This window comes from Erinaceus europaeus, chromosome 20, assembly GCF_950295315.1.
Source record: "Erinaceus europaeus chromosome 20, mEriEur2.1, whole genome shotgun sequence".
NCBI lineage: Eukaryota > Metazoa > Chordata > Mammalia > Eulipotyphla > Erinaceidae > Erinaceus > Erinaceus europaeus.
Genome location: NC_080181.1, coordinates 20,350,888 through 20,376,080, shown reverse-complemented (window position 1 = coordinate 20,376,080; position 25,193 = coordinate 20,350,888). Strand labels below are relative to the sequence as shown.

Here is a 25,193-nt window from a genome sequence, read left to right as displayed (position 1 = left end):
TCCCCCCTGCAGCGGGTGAGGGCTCTGGCCGCCCCCTTTCATGAGTAGCAGGGATTGTGCTACAGGTTCTGAACAAGAGGATTCTCCAGAATGTGCTGTGCTAGGAAAGGAGAAGCCTGCTGATGCCAGGAGGCTTAGAGAGGCAGAAGTGAAGAGGGAGTCTGGAATGCTTTTCTCTCTGTGGTGTGATATATGTCCTCTCTTTGCTGTCACCTCAAGAACCTTCAGGGGGGAATCATACCACTCTGTCCCAGCTTCTGCAGCTAGATTGTTTTCCTTTCTAACGCGGCACTGTAGGAGAGCAGGCCTTCAGGCTGAAGCAGTGTAGCTCAGATAAATTCGGATGACACTTACTTGCCCACATAGACAACAGGCTGCGCCCTCCAGGAGGTGACAAGTTGCTTCTGTGGCCACGGTCATCCCTCTCTGAAGCAAGATGCTTCCGGGCTTGTCCTGCAGCCTCCCTGCTCCACGGCTTCCAACAGTGAAGCTGAACCACAGAGACCAGAGTCACTGTGAGCTAAGGCCCCTAAATAGGCTGTTGGTGAGAGGGCACAGGACACAGGTACAGCCCCCAAAGCCAGTGTGGGTGGAGCTGCCCACAGGGGCAGATGGTCCAGAGAAATGTAGAAAGCCTCCCTCTGCTTCGGGCTGGCTCATCTCCTGCCCAGAAGCCCTGGGACTAACTTTTCACCCTTGGGCCCCAGCAAGAGCTGGGGAGGGGTCAAAACTATGAATCTCACAGCTAAGTGGGGTATTGTCACTTAGTGAATCCAGGGTGTGTTTACATGGCACTCAAAGCGGCGGGAACCATATCTGGAGAACATTTCTGCTTAGGCGAGGACTCTCTCTCCCCACCCCTTTTGTTTACAAAGCATGCTGGGTAGGAGGGAGACAGTCACCCCTCAATAATCATTTGGTGAAGCCAGCATCTGAGCAGTGGTGCAGGAGGGTTTGTGAGTCCTGTATGAGTCCAGGGGATGAATAGGAAATATAAACAGATTCACAGCCCTGATCTGAGCTACTAGAGGGCAGGGGCCCCATGCAGTCACTGTCAGGTCCCTGGCACCCTGCCTGGAGGGTGACAACCTCTGAATGTGGGATAGATATACCCTTGATCCACTCCTTCAGGAACAACTGCCTGGCTGTTACCATGTTCCAGATGTTACCTGCTCCTCACTGCTTCCTGCCCTCAGGGTATACAGCCAATCCTATCACTGAGGCGGGCTTGTCTTCGCGCGAGAATTAGTGATTTAGACGTAGTGTCATTCAAGGCCAAGTGATTACAATGAAGCTTGATGAACCCAGAGTCACAGCATAAAGCAACCTGATCTTCCTTCACACCCTCAACCCCTAGCAGAAGCTGAAAGTTTCAGGGCACCAGGTGGGCATTGCCAGCTAAGACTGGAGCCATTTATCTGGCTGATCAAGACCCAGGGCAAAACCCCAGTCTTGGTCTTCTGATCTCACGTAAATGTGCTCTAGCACATATTTGAGCATCCATAGTCATCAGTATCCAGCTAGATTTGGGGGTGCATCTTTGCTCATGTGTGGGTAGGCTAGGACAGGCCTCTCCTCCTGGACCTGGTGGGGCTCGCTGACTTACCTGAGTGATAGAATGAAGGCGAGACCTCTCGGAACTTTAGCTGCTCACAGATGCTTTGCAGTAGCCCCCCCCCCCCGCCCTGCACCTCCTTCAATGCGGAACAAGCCTTAAATTCCACACACTATGAAAGCTGAGCTGTGCTGCACACAGACACAGCCAGGCGCAGTCCTACAGAAGCCACCACTCCCCAATTCCCAGACCGTACAGTCATGAGCTACATAAAATGCCCATTGCAAGCTGCTGTGCTCCAGGGTAATTTTTTGTGCTGTAACAGCTAACTGGAAAGATCCACAAGGCAGGAGGTCCTGTCTGTTAGTCCCGACGCTCCTGAGGGCCTCTACAGTTCAGAGTGGGTGCAGCCGGGCTCCAGCCTCCTTGCTGAGGAGCCATTCCTGACTCTGGGGGGAGGAAAGCCCAAGTCCTGTAGCTCCAGCCAAAAGACTGGGGTGGGCAGGGGTCTTAAGGATAGGACTCCAGGTCTCAGGGACAGCAAGTAGTGGGGATCAAAAGTCTCTCAGTAGGTTCAACTTGAGAGAATGTTTTGTGCTATTAAGTTAGACCAGACTGAGCTTTATGAGTGACATGGAGTCTATCTTTAAGACAAAAAAAAAAAAAAAATTACTGCCAATTTCTGCTTAGAGCTTTACTTATGCTATTAAGCTTCCATTTCATGCCCAAAAGAATTTGCAGAGAACGCTGTAGCTGAGTTCCATCAGCACACAGGGGCTGAGGTGGTGCCAGCCTATTACCCTGGTGTCAGTGTTCAAAAGGATGCTGGGTGCAGCTTTGCTGTTATCACCCCCAGTGTTGCCACCCCCTCAGATTCCAAAACTCCAGGTCGGAAGTTGCCACCTCTTGCAACCGCTGGGTCCACTGACCTCGGTGGGACCCTCAGGGCTGAGTTATTTACAGGGTGTATGAGAAGCCACTGCTTGCACACTGGGGTCCCCCTTCTCTGCTGCCAGGGCTCCAAGCAATAGCACAGGCCCTGACCTTCCTCTTCCCACACAACTGACCCACATGGCTTGCTTCCAAGGAACGGGGTAGAAAGGCAGATTTGCTCTGGGTTCTAGCTCCCTTTGCTGATTCTGACTTGTGAAAAAGACAAAATAGGAAGGCCAGGTGGGGGTGCATTTGGTTGAGTGCACACATTACCAGTGCTCTAGGACCTGGATTCAAGCCCCTGATCCCCACCTGCAGGAAGAAAGCTTCACAAGTGGTGAAGCAGGGCTTCAGGTGTCTCTATCCAATAGTTAAATAAAAAAGAAAAAGGTAGACTAGGCAGGGGCTTCCAGATCCAATACTAGTAACTCTGCAGCAGAAAGTCTGTCAGTGGAGAATCAGCCCTCTGAGCAAAGGGTTTCCAAGTCAGATTTCAAACATTCCCAACTGTGGTACCATGTGAACTCTTACTAGCCATTAATATTCCAGTCCTCCACAGCCCCATGGGAACATTGCCACTCATTTCCTCTGCATTCTTTCTCACCCAGAGTTTGGAAACCTCCTTGTTGCTCTACTCTAGGCTATCCTGTATAAACCCCTGCATCTCTCTCTGGGACTGGGCTGTCCCCCTAAATACCTCCTATGTTCAGGTGAACCAACACCTTAGGAATGATTAGCAGGACTCTGGGGGAGCACCAACTGCTAGGTGTGAGCTGAGCTGGGAGAGGAAGGGAACTGAACTAAGGCTGCCTAACAGTGACAATAACTGTTTATATTATTCATTATATTATTACATCATCTATCCTTTTAGTTCCTGTGTGATTATGCTCTTGTCAATCCGTAAAGTATTTCTGATGAGGGGAAGTGTGGATTCTGAATTGGGTTATGGAATATATCCATTAATCTGGGAAAGATTGGGGGGGGGTACCAACAGTGTACCTGGCTCTGTATTCAGAACTGAAAAGTCCAACAGTAAAGGAAGTTTCTATGGACCCAGGAGTGCTAGAATATGGAGATCATGCAGTTAGGGTGACTGAAGTCAAGACAGTAGATGCAAACCTAGGTTCATTGTGGGCAAACAAGTAATAAGATGGGAAATGGGGGTTGGCAAAAAGGTTTCCTAGGAGTTGACCCGAAATAGCTTTACACTGAGGATTCCCACAGTACATGTTGATAAGGGAGTTCAGTATGTATTTGAGATTCAGAATTGAGCTTTTTTCCTTCTTAGTCACTGGAAATGTAACTGCTTTGAATTTATCCCATCACCCCCTCCACAAGGCATTCCCTTGCCCATACTCAAAAAACTGTCTCCACTTCTATCCTTTCAAATACAAAACTATTTCCAGGAACTGTCAGGTCCAAGCCCCAATTGCAAAAGTACCCTCTGGCTCCCCAGGGTGCTTAAAATTTCTTCTTTTGGGGGGCCAGGTGGTGGTGGACATGGGTTCAAGCCCCCAGCCCTCACCTGCAGTAGGGGAAGCTTCATGGGTGGTAAAACGGGCCTGCCAGTGTCTCTATCCAATAAATAAAAAGAGGAAATTAAAAAATTATATTTATCAAAGACTAGAAGAGGTCATTACAGAATCTCTTTTCCAGATACAAGACACAAGACAATGCCAACTTTTTCTACCTCAACAAAAGTTTTGCCACTGATTGAATCAATTCTTTCCTGTCACTTCTCTCAGACGGCTCACCTCCTTTTCCCTTCTTTCTTATCTGGAGTTTTGTTGTTGCTTGTCTCCCAGGAATCTCCCAGAAAGACTTCCTTCTCGTCCTCTCTCCTGTTACCATATTGGCATTCTCCAGACCTACACTGGTATCATTCACCAATGAGAGGTCTTTATCCATAGGGAAGCAAATTGAGACACAGGTACCAATGGGAAGAAAGGGTCCATTTACTCAAGTGCACTGCTAGGTTTTAAATGGAAATATTGATTAATTAAGCTCCTGAGGAGGCATAACTGGCCTAGGAGCTGCTGGGCACAGCTATGAGATGAGAGTTCCCTCAGATGCTGAAGTGGGATGGCAGCTGGTGGAGAAAGCCAGTGACCGGTGGATGTAATGAGAATACAATTTCAGCAGCCCAGAGCTGTCTGTGTAAATGCATCGTGAGCTATACCGCCTCATCTTTCTGGGATTTTTTTGATCTGGGTGGTCTAGGATACTTCTGAGAGCACCAAGGGAAGAGTCAGATGCCCACTTTACATTAGCTCTTTGTGGTTAGTCTGACCTTGAGCTTTATAAGTGAGGTAGAGTCCTGCCACGTTTTATGGCAAGTTCATATTACAGTTGAAATTAAAGACAAACAGTAAAGTGTTAATAAGGAAGAATTTGCTAGAAGGGGCAGCTGTTGTGTTTATAGGAAGAGATGGAAAGACTAAGAAAACCACCACAGGGCGTGAAGCGCAAAGACCCGTGTAAGGATCCCGGTTTGAGCACCCAGCTCCCCACCTGCAGGTGCCTTTCTTTCTCTTCTCCTCTCTAACAACAATGACATCAATAACAAAAAGGGCAACAAAAGGGAAAATAAATAAATAATTAAAAGAAAAGAAAACAACCACAGAAGAAAGCTTTCTGAACTGATGGACATCATGGAACTCAGAAGGCAGCCAGGGCCCCTCCCAGGACACTCGACACTAGAAAGGTTTTTCAGGGCCTTGACACTTGGGGTTTGTTCCTTCTCAGGAGCCTGTAGTACTAACAATTGGGGATGGGAAGTGAAGGCGAAAGAGGAATGCAATATGATTGATGGATCATCTTTGACCAAAGTAGTAGTTCTCTGCTCGGGATTCACTACTGAGCAGCTGCACAGCCTCAATACTGACCAGGCTGAGGCCCAAGAGACAAGACGACTCCTAGTCAGGCCTGGGCAGTGACAGTCCTCCCTCCTCAGCTATGAGAGAGGACACAGTCACTGTAGTACTGCAGGAGTCCCTAGGACCTTATACTGCCCCCTCCCCCCAAATTTTACCCTGTCAAAGCAACCAGAGCTTTTTCATACAAGATCATGTTAATTTTTGTAAGTTGATAATTTTGTATGATCCACAGATGTTATCTATAAATGATCCCTGGCAAGAAAAAAGGCTCTCCACCACAACATTACTAGATATACTTTGCCAAAACTTTGTGGACACTTTAAAAATAGAGAGATAACCTGCTGAGCTACTGCCCAGCCCCCTAAGTGCACATAGCACAAGGATCCCCACCTGCAGGGGTCACTTCACAAGCAGTGAAGCAGGTATCTATCTTTCTCTCCCCCCTGGGAGCCGGAGCTCAAGCTCAGGTCTTGCACGTGGTAAAGTGTGTGTTCTGCCAGGTGAGTCACTTCCTGGTCCCTAAACATTTTTTAGGAGGGGAGGGGGTACCGGGGGTTGAACACAGATCCTTTGATTCTACCATGGCATTACTTCCCACGCACTAAATAAACCCCTTTGACACAACCACGGCCGAGAAAAAGCTCCTTGGCGAAAAATGGCAGGCTTTCCTTCCAACTGCAAGAAGTATCCAGATAGGCGCAAGCCCTCACAGATAAGCTCTTGTGTTTACAGCAAGTGTCACTTACCTTTGGTTCTGTGCCAGAAGCTCTGATGCTTTAAAGATCACCACTGTGAAGTGGGATCAACAGAAACATCAACCCCCGGACGCCTGTCCCCAGATGGCAGGGAGAGGCCCCTAAGCCAACAGCTGTGTGAAAGTCTGGGGTCAAACAGGGTGACTGTGGCCTGAAACATGAAGAATCTCAACAATCCAGACCGTCACTTCTGCTTTACTACCCAGGCTTGTGTTTTCTCTGGAAGGGTTGATGGCTTTGGTTTATGAGAACCAATTAAGGCATGACAGATTCCAAGAAACCCTGAAAACACACTTGTCCTCTCCCTCTAAAAACACAAATGTCCCTTCTCTTGCCTTAATAGCTGAAGCAATGGAGAGCAGAAGCTGGGTGCATTCAAAGAAAACATGGGGGAAAGGGTCCTACAGGATGGCAGCTCCCCGGGATGGGAGCCTCCGCCCATTAGGTGAGGGAGCTGGGTCCTGATGATGAAAATGACGAACACCGGGCTTTCTGCACCTGCCTCACTCTTCTTGTCAAAACACCTGATCTCCTGGATGGACACTTCTCCAAGGAAGACACACAGACATGCAAAGGAATATTCCATCACGGGAGTTGGGTGGTAGCGCAGCAGGTTAGGCACACGTGGTGCAAAGCGCAAGGACTGATGTAGGGACCCCAGTTCCAGCCCCCGGCCCCTCACCTGCAGGTGTCTGTCTTCCTCTCCTCTCTCTGTCCTATCCAACAACAACAACAACAAGGTAACAAAAAGGGGGAAAAAAGAAATGTTCCATCACTAATTACTAGAAAAATACAAATTCATACCACCTCCAGTGCTTTTACACTGTTGGTGGGAGTGCAAACTGGTGCAGCCATCATGGAAAACAGTACAGAGAAGCCTGAAGTAAGAATGGGAAAACCTTAAGGCCTGGCTGGATCATCCCATGGCATCTGTCCAAAAGCCAGGAAAACACTAATTTGAAAGGCTACCTGCAACCCTGCATTCATAGCTGCACTATGCACAACAGATCACTGATAGAGGTGTTATAGGATATATATTCAGTGGAATACTACTCTGCAATTTAGAAAAGACAGTATTGTATCATTTGGGACAAATGGATGGACCTGGAGGTGTTGGGTTTACTAACCTGGGAAAAAAATAGTAACCTAACTGTCTTAGACTTTGTGAAAACTATGGAGGTTATAAGTGGGGAGGGTGGAGGCAGTGGGTGTGATAAGTTGTACGCACATGTGTATGAATGAAACTATACCTGTGAAATCACGCGATTTTGTAAACCAATGTAAAGTCAATGAAAATAAAGCTGATTGAAAAGTAGCATTTCTTTTGTATGCATTTCTGCTTTGCTCTACATACAATTGAGAGCCCTCGTGTCAACCTGCTTCACCCATTCCAAGGACCAGGAGGAACAATTAGAGGTCATGGCTTCTGACGGAGACAGAGACACCACGGTCTTGGCAGAGCAGGTGGGCACTCTAAACCAAGCACCCTGTCTCCTTGTTCCAGGGCTCCTCACTCTTGAGCCCTGGATCTTTCTACACCAGTCTCTTTGCCTCACTGTCTGCTGGAGCCTCAGCTCCAGCCAAGCTCCATTTTCACCTCATAGGAATGAAATCGGAGCTCCTGGCTCCTGCCCGCAGGAGAGAGGGTGAATAGGCAGGTCCTAATGCCCAAGCAGTGACCCCCAAGTCCACATCTCTCTCCTCTCTGCTTTGCATAAATCCAGGTGCACAGAAGAAAGCCATAGTGAGGTCCCTGCACACCTGGTTAATGAAGCACATCTCTGTCCGCTCTGGCTGAAAGCCCCAGGACCTCCCCCTCCCCCACCCCCACCAAAGAAAAAAGCATTCTTAACCTCAGGACATAGCCAATACTAGCAAAAGTATGTACAGACAGGCACAATGTACCACTAGGAATAAACACAGAAAAATAAACATACCTGACAGCCCAACTTTCATTCCAGAAAGCTGCTAGAAATCACCAGGATCCAAGTTTCAGTATCTGATTTTCTCAGTTTCCTCCTCTGTAAAATGGGAATAACAATACTCATTTTGAATAATTGTTGGAGGAGCTAGACAAATCTAGACTCTTAAAGTTTGGTATGTTCCCAGTTCAGAGCTACCTCTCCTTTCTCTGTTCACTTCCTTCCTGTCTGAGACAAGGGTCCCATAACCGCGTGTGTCAGCTGGGGGCTCCTCAGTACAGACTGAGGAGAGGGGCTGCGGCAAGCACATGCCAGGGCTCTGGGCACCGTGAGGAGTACAGGGAGCAGGTTGTATGAGGACCTGGGTTCAAGCCACCTGCAGAGGTGTGGGGGCTTCATGAATGGTGAGCAGGGCTCTTTTCCTTTCCCCTCTATTAGAAAAAAGGGCAGCTAGAAGTGATGGAGGCGCCCAGCCTCAGTGATGATTATGGTGGGGGGTGGGAGAGAGAGAGAGAGAGGGCTTCCCAGTCCCCACATACAGGATCCCTTTCATACTCACCAAGTGCAGAGAGGAGAGACAGGCCCCTTGGCAAGCAGATGAGGACAGGGTCTTCTCTTTCTTCATGGCTGGTGAAGCGGTTGTGGTAGAAACAGTGTCTACTCAGTTCTGTCTACACTGCCCTTCATCTGTGCTGTCCAGCTACTGGTCACCAGCAGTCTGCAGGGCGCTCTGGAAAGACAAAAGCAAGCCAGCGTTAGCACACAGTCCCTCCTGCTCACAGCATAAGGGGCTGCTCATCAGTGATGCGCATACACAGACACAGACACACACATGCAGCTAAGGCAGGGCACCACTGGGCTCTGACTGTTGATGCTGCTGGGTATCAAACCCGGGACCTCGTGTGTGCACACCCGGCGTGTTACCACTGCACTATCTCCTGGCCCTGAGTGGTATTTTTATCAAGCGACAGCAGTACCAGTTGATGTGGCAGAAAGAGGGGGCAAGCTGACTAAACTAGTTTGAAGACAAAAGAGCTTGCAGTGATGATGGAGGGAAAAGTGGAAAGGAAGACAGCAGTGTGACACCCTGCGCAGCCTGGGACACAGGATATGGGACTGGTCTGGGGTTTCCCTAAGTGGTGGAATCGCGTGATCAGACAGTGGTTTTCAAACCTGACTGCACAGCGGGAGCACCTGGGAGCCTTGAAACTGCTACAGGAGGCCCAGACGCTGGTGGGAGAGCTGCCAGGGGTTCGGGATCCTTGAAACCTCCCCAGAGCCTAGTGACCAGGGCGGGAGGACTTGGGGCCACAGATGAAGGGGACATTGTCCTAAAGGACCATGCTCCCCTGCGAGTCTGCTTTCACCTTAAGAGTGACCTAAGCCTCACATCCTTCCTCCTTTGTAGCCTCACGGCTGGCTTCCTCCACTCCCCTGGCCCCCAGGATGACGCTCACCCAGCCCACAGAGGGCTCATTGTGAGCACAGGGAGGTCAAGGCCAGCCTCGGGGCGCTGCCCACAGAGGACACTGACTGACTGCTTCCATCCAAAGCCTCAGTACAGTTTGCCTTATGATGCAAACCTGGTGGTCCCATCTCTTTGGGAGGGAGAAGGGGCTTCAGGAAGAGGCAGGAAAGATATTTTGTTGCTTAAAACCCAGGGGAATCTGGAAGTCTGATTCCAAACTTGAATGAGCAAATCCAGTGGCATCTTTGTGTCTGCATCTAGATTTCCTTTCAGCTGGAATCGGCACTGGCTGGGGGTGAGGTGGGGTGGGGAGAAGCCCTGCACCTGGGGAAAGCTCAGTTTGCAGCTTTGGCTCACAATCATCCTGCTCCCTGAGCACACTTGATGAAACACACAGCCCCTGTGACCTGTTTTATCCAGCCTGCACTGCCCTGCCCTGCCTCCTTGAACACAGCCGGCTGGAGGAAGCTTGATTCTGACTCAATAGCCCAGGGAAGCTTCCGCAGGAGTGTGCAGAGAGCCCACTCTCTCCACCGGTTGGACTTAGAACTCCAGAGCTCCAGGGGTGAGAATCCCAGGGGCATTCCTCTCCCCTCTGGCATCAGCACCCACCACAGGCCCAGCCCCACCCCTGTCTGGGCCTTCACTGCCATCTGTGAACCTTCTTTATAATAAATAGCTCCTGCCTCTACAATGCTAGGCTGTCCTGAGTCCACTTTTGAACTAATGATAACAAAACACACATTTATATAATATTTACCATGTACCAGACACTAGATAGATGAACTCTTCTAAGAGTTTCACAACACCTGAGGTTACTGAAGCCTAAACAGCACAAAATAAGATGCCACTTGTGGAGTTTTAGACTCTTATTTACAATCTCCTCATGTCAACTTCAAGAAATGCAACGCACAGGACAGAGGCAATACGCAGGACACACAGGCCCGAGGATCCAAACACTCAGGACTCAGGAAGGGTGTGAGCTGACACGGGCTGAGATGGGCACAGGGCTGTTGGTGTCCTAGACCCACCCACGTAGGTCAGGTGTGGCTGTGTCCCAGAAGTTTAGGGCTGGGAGATGCCCTGTGACTACGCACTCTGTCCTCCTCTGACGGGAGAGCAGGTAGAGGGGGGGACTCGGGTGGGCCCTGCAGCTCTGGTCTGAAGCCTTGAAGGCTGAGGGGTGAGTAGGGAGCAGGAATAGAGAAACCTGGTTTTGGTGCCTTTCATGCTACGCTTTCCTTCGCCTCACAGCCATGCTATCTTTCTTTCTGCTTGGAGGCTCTGCATCACCAAGTAGAGAAAGATCTGGATTGTCAGATACAAGCCTGGAGCCTGTTGTGAGCTCAGTCCCCAACTGAGTCTCCAGGGAATCACGCAGGCAGGAGCTGGGCGAGCCTGCCATGGATTCTGAACCACACGCTGTTTTCCAAAAACTAAATCCTCATCTCTGAGAAAGTCAGAAAGAACAAAATGGCGGTGGGGTGGGGAGAGGAAAGACCCATGACCAAGCCCACAGCACTAAAGTAAAAAAATGGATTTCAATAAAATATGATATAAAAATAAGAAACAACTGTGAATGGGACTGAAAGCAAATGACATAAAACTCCAGTGCAGGGCTGCTCGTTGCAGTTCTGAAAACATCACTTCTCACAGCTGCACAGACAGTCTTTAGGTTTGTATTTTTTTTCCCTTTCCACCTCTGAATTTATTCTGTGGGGTGACATATGGCAGGTCCCAAGCCTCACACAGTGCCTGCTCCCCTCTAAAGCTCAGGGGGCTGAGTCTGGACCAGTGTCCAGTCCCCCCAGCCTTTAAGGACATCAGAGGGAGGCCCTGTGGGAGAAGCCCTTCCTGCTGCTCTGCCCCCAGCACCCCAGCTCCTCCCCCTGGACAAAATGAAAACCCTGGCTCCCCACCAGAGAAGGATGTAAGGAGAGGGGAGGTGGGGAGCTGGGGAGGATGGGAGGGGGGTGCCATGAGACATTGACTCCATAGCCACTGGGTTGTGTGGGAGACCAAGCAGGGTAGCAGCAAGTCCCCTGTAATGTGCATGGGGCCCCTGGATCCAAGAGAGTTTGCAGGGCGACAGAAGCCTTGGAACCTGACCTGATGCCCAGCTCCCCCCCTTCAGACTTTCCAAACATGATCCAAACATGATCCTTAAGTTCTGGTGGGATGTCACCATCTTCTGGAATGTTCTGCCTTTTGCCTTTCCAGATGTCAGGCAGGTCAAGTCAAGCCCCACAGCTGCCTCACTCCAAAGTCAGGGTTGAAGGAGGTCAGAGGGAGACCAGAAAGATGGCCTTGGGTGGGGAAATCACCTGCCTTTTTTTTTTTTCTTCTAAGGTTATCTCTGGGGCTCGGTGCCTGCACTATGAATCCACTGTTCCTAGAGGCCATTTTCCCCATTTTGTCGCCCTTGTTGTTATTGCTATTGTTGTTGGATAGGACAGAGGGGGAGAGAAAGATAGACACCTGCAGACCCGCTTCACCTCTTGTGAAGTGACCCCCTGCAGGTGGGGAGCTGGGGCTAGAACCTGGATCCTGAGCCAGTCCTTGTGCTTTGCACCACTTGTGCTTAACCCGCTGTGAGGACAATGGAAGTGAGCCACCGCCAGGGAAACACAGCCTTGGACGCAGGTGGTGCTGTTTCTGGCGTGGCAGTGGGACAATAGGAACCCCACTCTGTTCCTGATGATGAGAACCAAGGCCTCCCTCTGAGGAGCACAGTCACCTGCCAGCAGCCGAGCTCCTGGAGAGCCATGACCCCACCCCCACCCCCTGCTTTGTGCCGACTTAGCAAAGACACCCAAAGACACCGCCTGCAGGGGCCCAGCCCAGGAGCTCAGCAGGTCTTCTGGGGACAGACAGCCCCTGCTGGGGTGTCAACAGCACAGGGCCTGGAAATGAGAACTGCAGCCCCCTGTCAAAATGAGCGCGTTTGAAGTCCTGGCTTTCATCTCCTGGTGCTCCCCCAAGCACAAGTGACAGGGAGGGGAAAGTGCAATTTATTCATCAGCCCAGGAGGCTCATTTCCAAACACAATAGCCATGCCAGGCAATGGGCTGAGAGAGAAGAAAGAAAAAGCCAAGAAGAAAGAAAAAGCGTTTCAGGAGAATCAGGCCACTAGAGGAGAGTGTGCGGGGAGACCTGCTGGGCCACAGAGGAGGTGGGTCTCTGCTTGGAGCACAAGACACTTCTGTCTGGAATAAGAACGTGGCCCCCTTAGGAGCAGGGATGGTGTGTGATGGCAGAATAAGACTGTGGGTTAGAAACCCGTTGTGCGTTCGAGCGCAGACATTCAGGGACCTGCCTAAACTATGATCCCAAGCAACAATGATCATAATTTCATCGTTTCAAGTGCTAGCAGGAAATTCTTAGTTCCCAGCCCCTCAGCAGCACCCCATCCCCAGAGGCAGGCAGAGGGTGGGCCAGGCTCCCATGTGCTGGGGTGGTCCTGGCACCACTGTCAGCCTCTGTCTGCTCCTCCACAAGGAGAAGGAAGTTAGCTACTCCATCCTGTTGGTGTGGGGTGAGAGGAAATATTCCTGTGGAAAATAACAAGGCAGGGGCCAGGTGGCAGCGCACCTGGTTAAGTGTACATAGTACCATGCACAAGGACCTGGGTTCAAGCCCCAGGTCTCCACCTGCGGGGAGGAAGCTTCACGAGCAGTACTGCAGGTCTCTCTCTCTCTCTCTCTCAATTTCCATCCTAACAAGTAAAATAAAGTTAAAAGAAAATCACAAGGTGGTACCTGATATTCTAAAGACACTGAAGGCCGTTCTAACTGCTCCCTCTTTCTAGAACACCCGGGCCCCACTTCTCTCCTCTGGGTGAGTGTGCCATCTGGCCTGATTTGAGACCTTTGTGCATATCACGCGCTGGGGCAGGACTCCTGTGCGTGTGCGGGCTCCTCAGCTGCACTGGTAGAGCACCTGCACTCAGGAAGGTGGCCGCGACAGCAGGACAGTGAGAGGCACCATCCTGCATGGGCACTCGGCCCAGGTGGGTGCCCAGCCACGCCTGTGGCCAGCAGGAGAGCAGGGGCTCCAGGGGGCAGGCTCTCCCTGTTGCCAGTAGTTTTTTGTTTTTCCTTTCACATTCATCTGCTTATCGTGTCTTGACAGAAGGGGCCTAATCTTGACAGGCTGCACTTTCTTTTTCTTTCTTTCTTTCTTTTTTTTTTTTTTTGCCAACAGGGTTATCACTTGGCGCTCTGTGCCTGCACAGCTCCACTGCTCATGGCAGCCATTTTCCTGCTTTTATTTCTATTTTTGATAAAGAATATGAGACAGAGGGGAAAGAGGAAGCAGTACCCCTGCAGCGGGGGGCCAGGGGCTTGAACCCAGGCCATCCTGCACAGTAGCATATGTGCTCTGCAGAGTGGGCCACCACCAGGCCCTTCATGTGACAGGGCTTCTCTCCTTAAAGAATCCAGAGGCTGACATATCACTCCTGTTTCTGTTTATTCATGTGTTTGAGAAAGAGACCAGAGCTCCACTCCAGGCCTCTGCTATAATGGCTAGATACAGGGGAGACCTTTGTGGGCGGAGCACTCACACAAAGCTTTAAAGATGTAAGAAAAGAGACCCAAGTGGGTACTGGCCCCCTAACCATCTGAAGGCCTGTGTCCAAATCAGACCCCAAGAGGGGTTCTGTCCAGTGTCAGCACAGCACTTCCTGAAGCCTCACCGTGAGGGCCCTCCTCTCACAGTCTCTGTGGGGCTTTTATCTGAGGACACAGAGCTCTCCTCTATTCATGAGACTTGGCTACCCGCTTTCACACCACACCCATGTCCCAGCGTGCTGTGACATTAGGCTGTCCTTTGTAAAATCAATCCTACCCTCACCAGCCTGCTTCTCTCTCCTGCCTCCTTCCTCATTCCCTGGTACCTTGAACAGCAGCAGAGCCCTCGTTCTGATCCCTGGGCTGATGCTCTCGTTTCCCTCCACAGCCTCCGCCATCACTGTCTTCCTCTGGTTAGACATCAAGTGTCACAACTATCTTCGGGGACATGAAACGAGCAGCTGCAGGAACAGGAACACACAGTGCGCACTGCTGCTCATTAGCTCCGTGTGTCTGCAGTGCACCAGTCAGCCTAGCGCACAGGAAAGGTCTTTACAGGGTTCTCAGCAGTTGAGAGCCAGCACGAACTTTCAGAGTGTACGGACTGGAATACCTATTAGCAGCTGAGCACTGGAGATCTGCTGTCTGTCTATGTCTCCTACAACCTGCACCAAACAGACAGCACATGCGTCATCGTCTGCTTGCATGTGACTGTCTCCACCAGGAGGGAAACTTGCTGAAATTAAAGGGATGAGTCTTACTAGATGCCCACCTGTAGGAGCTGGAAAGTGGCTCGCTGGGTACATGCATACGTCACTATGCACGGGTTGAGCTCTGCACGGCAGTGCCTGTGGGGACACCTCACAAGTGGGAAGGGGCACTGGCGTCTCTTCTCCTCTTTCCCTCGCTGTCTCGTCCTCTGTATGATAAAAATAAAAGGGTCTTCTAGGATCAGTGGAGTGGTACAGGTGTGAAGGCCCAGCAAAGACCTGGTGGCCGGGGGAAAAAAAACTAAAAATAAAGCAGACCAGCTTTTAAAACAGAACCTGCCATGTCACAGACACTAAATAAATGTGAGATGAAGGACTGCATGTGAGGTGAAATGGGGAAATTTTCAAAGGAAGCCACAGTCTTCCACGTGGACCGCTCAATTCAGGACAGCCCTGAGACAGTGGTTCCCAGCTCTGCCCCGAGGTGCAGAATCTCTCTGTAGAAGCACAGAAATTGGGGGGATGCATGGTAGGAGGAGTGCATCTGGACACAGGAGGAAAGGAAAGAGGTGCTGGCTCAGGAAGTTAGGAGTCACACACGACACAGAATGCCACTTCGAGCTGCCTTTCCTAAGACTACAAGAGCAAGGAGGGAGAGAGTGCAGCCAGCCACTGCTTACTGCCGTGCATGCTCACTGGGCCCAAATGGACGCCTATCCCCACCTGTGGCCAGCGGGAGAGGAGGGGTTTGAGGGCAGGCTTCCTCTGTTGCCAATAATTTCTTTTTATCACATTCATCTGCTTACCATGTCCTGACAGAAGATGCCTAGTCCTGACACACTGTACTTCATTTCTATTTTTTGCCAACAGGGAAACCCACGGCAGGTGAAGAGAACAGGATCCACCCCTACCGGGGAATACTACACAGCTATAGAAAAAGACAAAATGTTGCCTTTGCAGCTAAATGGAAGGAACACAATGGAAATAGGACACAAAATCAGCTGGAAAGAAAAAAGGGTAAGGATTGGACTCTTGTGCACAATACAGGGATGTAAGAGGGATGAGAAGAGTGAACTGACTCAAAAGGCCACCCAGTGGGCACTGAGATCTAAGGCTTCCCAAAGAGAAGACGGTCGGGGGAGGGAAGTATGCAAAATCCAGAGAAATAAAATCCAGTTCCTCTGTAGTCTGTGACCCTGCTCGGCACAAGCCACTGTGACTGCTGGGACTTTTCAAAGCCAGTTGGGGAGCAGGCTGACATCGGAGCCCCAAGAGCCAGGCAGAGGGGGGACAGCAGCCAGGGCACTCAGTGTGGGGTCCCAGAGACCCCTGGGGGAGACAGACACCCCTGACCAACTCCCTCCCTGCCCCTCCGCTGCCCTGGCGCCTGCCTACTGGGTACGGGAGGCTCATTGCCAAATCCCAGTTTTACTGGCACACCCACTCCAAAGAGTTCTTTCTCAGCTACAGTTATTCTTCCTTTCCGTTTGAGTATTAATTTCCTTAACACTTGCCCTATTAATCACCTCAACAATGAAGTTAAGACAATTATTTTAATGAAGTCACGGGTGATAAAGAGCAGACTGACCACATTCATTACACAGGAGGCCAGAAGGCCTCACCAAGAGCCAGCCTTGTCAGTAATCTATTAGGTGGGCTGAGGAGGCTGTGTCCCCTGATTCCAGTCCTCCTGCCCCTGGCGGGGAGCAGCATCTCTGCTTTCTGGCCCAGAAGGTGGAGCGCCAGTCAGGGAGAGTGACGGCTTGTGCTTTTCCTCTGGAAGCCAGCTCCAGCTCCTTCCTTTCCCTCTGCTCTGTCTCCATCCTGGAGCTGCCTCCTCCTCCCCCTCTCTCCTCCCTCTGCCCCTCTGCCCATAGCCAGGAGGATGGAGGTAAGTTCACTCACCAGTGCCTACCCCACCTTGGGTTCAGTCCATGCCCACATGTCTCTGGAAGGCCTCGTCCATCTCCCACTCGTCACTGTTTATTCTCTCCCCACCAATAAGGGCTTCTTGTCCCCAAGGGAGCAGCTAGGGCAAATGGGGTCCCCATGAGTGGAACTGGCACAGAACCCAGTGGTCCCGGCCTCTGCCCTGACATCCCAACTCCCAGTAACTTCTCCCTCAAGCTCCCCACCTTCCAAAGAAAACCACCACCCTGACTTTTGTGATAATCACTCCCTTGTTTTATGTTTACAGTCTACCCAGGCAGCCCTAATGTAGTAGCTTGGTTTGGGTTTATATAAGCAAAACTACATAGGCTTTTATGTTGACGTCTCTTACAGCCACCATTTCTTTGAGATTCATATGAGCAGCAGTGTAACATGACAGTTTGACTGTGTATAATGCCTGCATCTCAGTGTGTTGGCCAGTGTGTTGTAGGCTCCCAGTATGGAGTCACTGCACCCTCTTGTACTTCTCAAACGTGAGGACGTGGATAAGGAGGAGGGGAGCTTCTGGTGGCATAGGCTATTCAGATATGGGAGAGAATGCCAAACTGTTTCCCAAAGTGGTTAGACTAATTCACACATCTACCAGCAATCAATGAGAGGTGACTATTTTTAGAGTGGAAAGAAAACAGTGCAGAGAGGGGAGAAATGCTAAAGTGGAGGTTGCCAGTGCTTCCTGTGCCCAGCTCTGCCCTGCACTGTCCAGTACATTTGCTCTGAGGTGGCTCCCTCACTGCCTCCTGGCTGCAGGCCTGAAGGGCCCTGGCAGGTTGGTCCTGCTTTCCCTGCCTCAGGCTGACCTTCAGCCATTGACAGGTGGGTCTCTAGTCTCCAACCAACATTGAGGTGCCATTTATTTGCCATCCAGAGACTCCCCCACATGATCAGGTTACACCCCTGTCAGGAGTCCAGGGGCCCAGCCTGAGCTGGCACCCTTGCTGGCTGCCCTCCCTCTCCTCCAGAGAGTCCTTTCTTAGTAAGCCAGCAGCAGAGGCATCCTTACACCTCGCCATCGGTGTCAGGGAAGCCCAGCCTCAGAAAGGCCCTGTAACACCCAAGGACCTGACTTCAGACAAAGCGCCCTCCTAATGAGCCTCTGTTTCCTCCACTCTAACTCAAGGACATATGATCCTAATGAGCCAGAGTTCCATTATGTGAGGTGACCCGACAGGTGGCACCAGACCCTAAACATGACACCCAGGAAGGAAAGAGTAAGTCCAGCCAAGAATCCTCAGAACCTCAATTCTCCAAGTCTTAGGCTCACACACCCACCCCAATCCATAGATACTGGCCCAGGGTCCAGGGGAAAGAGAGAGATGCTGGATGGGAGACATCAAGCAAGTCACAGTCCGAGGACGTGGAGGCAGACTCAGAAGCTGACGGACGGGGAGAGGAGAAGAGTGGAGTGCACTGCTGTCTGTGTGCCCTCTGCTACCACGAAGCCAATCGGGATGCTGACAGGAGCTGTGTGAAGATGCCAGGCCCTTCCCTAGACCCTGTACCAATACCTACAATGCCCCCAGATCCCCACACACACAGCCCTCAGACCGTGTACCAACACCTACAATGCCCCCAATTCCCCCCCCCACACACAGCCCTCAGACCATGTCCCTGCCTCTCACACTCCTGAATGAATTCAAACAGAGGTTACAAGAATTCCCTATGGTTGCAAAGTCAGGAAGTGGGGGGCCTGGTGGTGGCACAACTGGTAGAGTGCACAAGTTACCATGCATAAGGACCCTGGTTCAAGCCCCTGGTCCCCACTTGCAGGGGGTAAAGCTTCACAAGCGGTGAAACTGTGCTGCGGGTATCTGATTCTTCATCTCTCTCTGTGTCAATAAAATAAAGTTAAAAAAGTCAGAAAGTGGAAGACTTGAGTCTGAAACCTGAATATTCTAGAGCCCAAAGAATTGGTAAGAAGTGGGAAAAACTCTGCTAGGACTTCTCTGTCTCCCCTCAGGTAAGCCCCACACGACAGGTGCCATCACTAAACCCTCTTTCGCAAATGAGAGCAGGGCAGCATCTCCTGAGCAAAGCCACACAGCTCTGGTGAGGAGGGTGGACGAGGTGGATTCCAAACCCATGAGGAACTAGGTCCCACCAAGAAGCACAAGAGAGACTCGGTTCAGGGGAATGTGCGAATGAGCTCCCAACAGATGAGATTCTAGGAAGACAAGGATTTAGGGCCAAATTAAATGGACTCGAGAGAGTAAATTTCAGGTTTGCAGACTGCATTTTCCACCCAAATTCAAAGCTGCTAATGGAGGACTCAAAATATTCAGTTCTTCACACATACACACGGCAGACTCCTAGAAAACAGGAAGGGGGGTAGGTTTCTGCCTGAACAAGACAAATGTTGATGAAGAGTGAAAATGGGAGTGGCGAGACTGAACTGGGACCCCAAAGGTGTCATCTGGAGAGGTGAGGCAGCTGCCTTAAGGTATTAAAATGCTTCAGTTAGTGCTCTTAGGACCAGCTTAACCAAAAATGGTTCCACCTGGCACTCAGAACAGCATAATCTGCATTCACACCACCCACAAGCCCTTAAATGGCCCCATGGATCTACTACTAAGGTCAAGTCGGGGGCCTCTGAGAGAACAGCCAGCCTCCCGACTCCACAGCTTAGCTGTGGACAGAAGCGGCTATGTTGTCGACACCAGGAAACCGGGGCAGAGACCTGGCCACACTGGACATAAAGGCAGGCTTGCAAATCCATTGACGCCACACTCAACTCCAAGGCTTATTATTCAAGAGAGTGTCTACTCTATGCCAGACACCCTGTTAGTTCAGAGACTACCACAGGCAACAAGGCAGATAAGGCCCCTGCCTGGGCAGAGGGTAGTCTGGGAGGGGAGGCAGCAGGACTGCTGGGGAGGGAACATCTAGAGAGTGCCAAGGTCAAGCCGAGGGAAGACTACACGAGAGGGCACACTAGATACATGCAAGGAACCACGGACTCCATTCCTGGCACTATCAAGAGCCAGATCTCAACAGTGCTGTGGTCAGGAAAGTGAATAAATACAATTTAAAAGTGAATGGGGGGGTCTGTAGCGCAGCAGGTTAAGCGCACATGGTGCGAAGCACAAAGACTAGCATAGGATCCCTGTTGGAGCCCCCAGCTCCCTACCTGCAGGGGGCAACAAGCAGTGAAGCAGGTCTGCAGGTGTCTGTCTTTCTCTCCCCACCTCTGTCTTTCCTTTCTCCATTTCTCTCTGTCCTATCTAACAACAACGACTGCAATGGCAGCAATGACAACAATAACAATAATAAGGGCAACAAAAATGGGAAAAATGGCCATCAGGAGCAGTGGATGCGTAGTGCAGGCAGTGAGACTCAGTGATAACCCTGGAGGCAAAAAAAAAAGTGAAGTGATATCTGGGAGAATGAGAGCAGGCTGGGGACAGTGTTTGTGGTGGAATGGAGAATGCTCTGGATGGAGGGACTGACACACACAGGCCTGGAGGTAGGGAGGGTGTCAGTCTGCAGGAGCCTGACAGACAGCAGACGACCTACAAGTGATGTCACAGATTGCGGCAGGCTCCATTTCATCTGCCAAAAACTCATTCATGGGGGTCCTAACCCTCTGTCCCTGGGAATAGGGCTGCATCTAGGGACGTCTCTAAAGAAGCCACTCAAGTTAACCAAGGTCATATGTGTAGACGTGCATCCAGTCTGACTGGTGTTCTTGCAGGAGGCGATCTGGGCACAGAGAGAAGGTAGCAGAGACACAGGCACAGGGCAGATCATGGAAGGACACCACAGGAAGGGGACGGCCTGAGCCGAGGAGACAGGTCTCAGAGGAAACCAGACTCGCTGGCAATTTGAACCTGGACGTCCATGCTGGACACGATATTGAGGCTTCCAGTTCATGGAGATGGTATGTTTCTTCAAGTACTTAGATCCTTTTTGAGTTATTTTATCAGTCAGTGTATAGTTTTCAGTATACAAGTCCTGTATAATTAGCTTGTGTTATATTTATGCCCAAGCAATTCATTTTTGGGCAATCAAAAGTGCTATTATATTTTAATGTCACTGTACTAAAATATGTATTGTTAGAATAAAAAACACTAACTTCTGTGTATTTATTGTGTTTTTTGGGGGGAGGGGTTCGCTCTATAACATGCTATCTCAAAACAGTTTGATTTCTTCCTTTTTGATCTCTAACGACTTTTATTTTTGTTGAAATCTTGACACTAAGGGTATTCTAATTGAGACTCTGGGTCTGTTTTTTTTCCTCCAGGGTTATTGCTGGGCTCGGTGCCTGCACCATGAATCCACTGCTCCTGGAGGCCATTTTTTCCCCCTTTTGTTGCCCTTGTTGTTGTAGCCTCGTTGTGGTTATTATTATTGCCATTGTTGATGTTGTTCATTGTTGGATAGGTCAGAGAGAAATGGAGAGAGGAGGGGAAGACAGAGAGGGGGAGAGAAAGATAGACACCTGCAGACCTGCTTCACCGCCTGTGAAGTGACTCCCCTGCTGGTGGAGATCCGGGGGCTCGAACCGGGATCCTTACGCCGGTCCCTGCGCTTAGCACCACATGCGCTTAACCCACTGCACCACCGCCTGACCCCCCCCTGGGTCTTTAAAAAAAATTTTTTTTTTATCTTTATTTGCTGGATAGAGACAGAGATTGAGAGGGAAAGGGGTGATAGAGAGGGAGAGAGATAGAGAGACACTTGCAGCACTGCTTCACCACTTGTGAAGCTTTCCCCATGCAAGTGGGGGCCAGGGGCTCAAACCTGGGCCCTTGTGCACTGTAATATGTATGCTAAACCAGGTGCACCACCATCCGGTCCCCCCCTTTTTTTTAATGAGAGAGAAAAGACCAGAACACTGCTCAGCTCTGGTTTATGGTGGTGCTGGGGATTGAACCTGAGACCTTGGAGCCTCACCTATCAAAGTCTTTTTGCATAACCATTGTGCTTTGTCCCCAGCCTGACTCTAATCTTTGTTTTAACTGACTTTATTGACACAGTTTTGGTAGGGGGAGGGCTGGCACCACCTCATCACTGTCAGGAGGGATTATTAAAGTTCAGGCTCCCTGCACGGCCTGCACTACGCCACTAGGTTGGGGGGTGACCGCCCTTCCGTGTGGTCTCTCCACCTAGAGGGCAAGGACAGAGAACCCCCTAGCCCCCTGCTGAGGAGAGGGTATGTGCGAAGACTCCCTCCCGCTGGGCCTTAGCCTTTGGTGCTGGAGCCACAAGCCTTACTGTCCTGTCTGGCTGCAGTACAGTGAGAGGCGGTTGTCTGCTATCTAAAAGTTTTCTATCTTGGAGCCTAAGAAATAGCTCACCAGGTAGGGCACCTGCCTTGCCATGGGCATGGCCCAGGCTTGTGGCCCACTTCTTGGGAGGTGCTGTGCTCTGCCAATAGGAGCAACTCCAGTGCTGTGGCATCTCTCTCTCTCTCTCTCTAGCTCTGAGTAGGGATGGGGTAAGGGGGAAGCAGCTTGCAGGAAGTGAGACTGTGTAGGCACGGGGGTCTAGCACACAGAAAAATAAAAGGCTTCCCGCCTTGCCGGATGGCCCTTTCCTTGGTTGTGACCTGGAGAGGGTCAGTGTTCATTGAATCTTTTTTTGGTTGATACTTATTGCTGTACCCAGGCTGTCAATTTCTTTAGTTCTAAATCTGGGAGTCATGGGGCAAATGGACAACCCAGAAACAGTACTCAGGCCCCACCTTCTCTGCCTCCTCTCCACTTTCTCTAGTCTGGGATATGTACAGATATGTAGACAGACAAAGTTATGACAGATAACATTGTATGTGTAACCTTGTATGTATAGACACACATTTTGGTTTTTGATTTTTTTTTTTCAATAAAACGCAAACAATTCAGACTATTCCCTCCAAAGGAGGAAGAATGGCCATTAAAGGTCAAAGACAGACCTGTTGTTTAAACCACACCTTCACGCTTAGCAAGGAAGGCTGCACCTCCTCCTCCTGGTTCCCAGTGTTCTACACGGTCCCAGGAACGTCCTAGTAATGAAATACAGAACTGGTCCATGAAAATAGACTCTTTGCTTTATTTAGTGAAGGACGAGGGAGAAAGTGAGCTATTCCTGTCTTCCTAGAAAAGGAAGGCACTAGGAGTCGGGCAGTAGCACAGTGCGTTAAGCGCAGGTGGCGAGAAGCCCAAGGACCAGTTTCAGGATCCTGGTTCGAGCACCCGGCTCCCCACCTGCAGGGGAGTCGCTTCACAGGCGGTGAAGCAGGTCTGCAGGTGTCTATCTTTCTCGCCTCCTCTGTCTTCCCCTCCTCTCTCCATTTCTCTCTGTCCTATCCAACAACGATGACATCAATAACAATAACTACAACAAAACAACAAGGGCAACAAAAGGGAATAAATAAATAAATAAATAAATAAAAACTTAGGGGGAAAAATTGAAGGCGCTACTGTCTTTAACCACAACCTGGGTATATACTCAGCTACTACTCATCATAAGCCCAGCTCAGCCCCCCCCCCCCCACACACACACACATCTGGTCTCCGAGATTCCCCCATAAAAGACAGGCAGGAGGTGAGGGACAGGCTCTGGCACAGCAGTAGTGGGCGCCTGGGGTCTGGGCTGCTGCTCAGCTTCCTGCTACCCTCTGGCCCTGCCTGTCCTCTATTCTACACTGGACTGTCCCTGGGCACCCTGACCCGATGCCAGGCAAGCTCACCCTGGTCAGCTGCTTCAGCATCTCCCCTGGGTGTCCCACTGTCAGGACGACTTCATTCCCAAGAGCCAGTACCGCACTAAGGACAGCTGATCAAAAGCCTTGTCCCAGGAGTCGGGCAGTAGCGCAGCGGGTTAAGCACACGAGGCGCAAGACCAGCGTAAGGATCCCGGTTCCCACCTGCAGGGGAGTCACTTCACAGGCAGTGAAGCAGGTCTGCAGGTGTCTCTCTTTCTCTCCCCCTCTCTGTCTTCCCCTCCTCTCTCCATTTCTCTCTGTCCTATCTAACAACAACAGCAGCAATGGCAACAATAACAACAACCACCACAAGGGCAACAAAAGAGAATAAATAAATGTTAAAAAAAAAAAAGTCTTGTTCCAGAACCTCAAGGGCCTGAGCTGGAGCCCTCCCACTGGGACTTGTCACCAGCCCCATATGGCACCTCTGTCACTGAAGGACTGTCCAGACTGTGAAGCCCAACTGGTGAGGCAGCTGGCTCTGCAGCCCAGCCAGCCTCTGGGCCTCTTCCTGCTCTGGGCCTGCCTTTCCTGTCGCCTGCCATGTGAGCCTGAGTGTGTTTTTGGGTTTGGAACTGGCCCCTGGCCTTGTGTCTGTCATGCACGTGGGTCTCAAGCTCAAGTCAATCCCCAGTAACGGGTGGTTCCCCCCTTGACAAGTGCAGAAGCTGAGGCTCTAGAAGTGAGAGAAACATCCCTGTAGTCTGCAGGGCTTGTCAGTGTGGATCTGAAAGCAGAAGCCACTAGGGACAGACCGACTCCTGCCTGTGGTGCTAAACGGCAGCTCATTATTAGTAGTATCATCTGCTGAGTAATTGGACTGCTCCTTGAGCGGGAGCAGAAGCTCTCACTTCTAGAAAAGGCACAGTGGAACAGAAATAGACCTCAGACAGTGGAGAAGCACCAGCCCGGGAGGCTTGCTGGAGCAGAGCTCCCTGGCACCTGCCCCAGGCTGGGCGTGTGCGCTGGGGTGTCGCCGAGGAGAGAGCCTGGGTGCTGTGTTCATCCTGCCCAGAAAGCAGAGCCAGGAGTCCTGAGCCTAACGGGGGGGGGGGGGGGGGGGGAGAGGCAGCCCACAGGGGTGTCCTCTCAGGCATCCTGCTGGGCCCCTTCTGAAGCAAGTACTCCCTGCAGAGTAGGAGGGATGCTCCCCACTCTGTGCTCCCTTTCTGCTCGCCAGGCGCAGATCCAGCACCCAACAACTCTGCAGGAGGTGGTGAGGAGGAGGGGTGCCTGTAGGGCGGTGCCAGCCGTGCCCACGCCCACTCTGCCCCCCCCCCCCCCCCCCCCCGTCCTGCTCCTCCTCTGTCTCTCACCCACACTAATTCAGAGGTTCAGGCTTTTTCCTTTCCTGAAAGAAAACAGCCCCTTCAGTCTGACGCCTCTCTGGATCGATAAGAGAGGGGCCAACCAGGCCTGGAGTCTGAGGAGCTGGGCAGAGGCTCCCACCCAGGCCCCCTCCCCAGGGGGAGGCCCGGCCTCCCATCTGACCTGGCGTCCAGGCTGATCTCATTAGCAATGGCTGCTTCTGTTCACCAGAGCTGAATTCTCGCCCGGTATTGGCAAAGCATTTTATAAGCAGGGCTTCAATCTTCATTACAACCCGGGAGATACCATCATCCTCATTTTATAGATAAGGTCGGGTTACTGCTACCGGACACTTGGTGTGTCTTGCATGGTTCTAAGCTATCGACTGGAACCCTAAAGTATATTATATACATTTTAGTGAAGCGTAGATACAGGTAAATATAAATTATTAAAATAATGACCTTAT

The 25,193-nt window shown here is 50.9% G+C and overlaps 2 long non-coding RNA genes and 1 pseudogene across 3 annotated transcripts in view; 1 reads left to right on the top strand and 2 right to left on the bottom strand.

The window, feature by feature from the left end:
• LOC132535001 (uncharacterized) overlaps positions 1 to 16,256 on the top strand; it is a 272,311-nt gene extending 256,055 nt beyond the window's left edge. The window contains exon 3 of the long non-coding RNA XR_009546776.1: positions 15,661 to 16,256. This is a non-coding gene — a long non-coding RNA (uncharacterized LOC132535001). The remainder of the gene's footprint in view (positions 1 to 15,660) is intronic.
• Positions 1 to 25,193, bottom strand: part of LOC132535002 (uncharacterized) — a 240,501-nt gene that overhangs the window by 97,717 nt on the left and 117,591 nt on the right. For both annotated transcript variants that reach the window (XR_009546777.1, XR_009546778.1), the window contains 2 exons: positions 8,597 to 8,771; positions 8,053 to 8,135 (listed from right to left, as the gene is read on the bottom strand). This is a non-coding gene — a long non-coding RNA (uncharacterized LOC132535002). The remainder of the gene's footprint in view (positions 1 to 8,052; positions 8,136 to 8,596; positions 8,772 to 25,193) is intronic.
• On the bottom strand, positions 22,569 to 22,759 carry LOC132535195 (small nucleolar RNA U3; annotated as a pseudogene).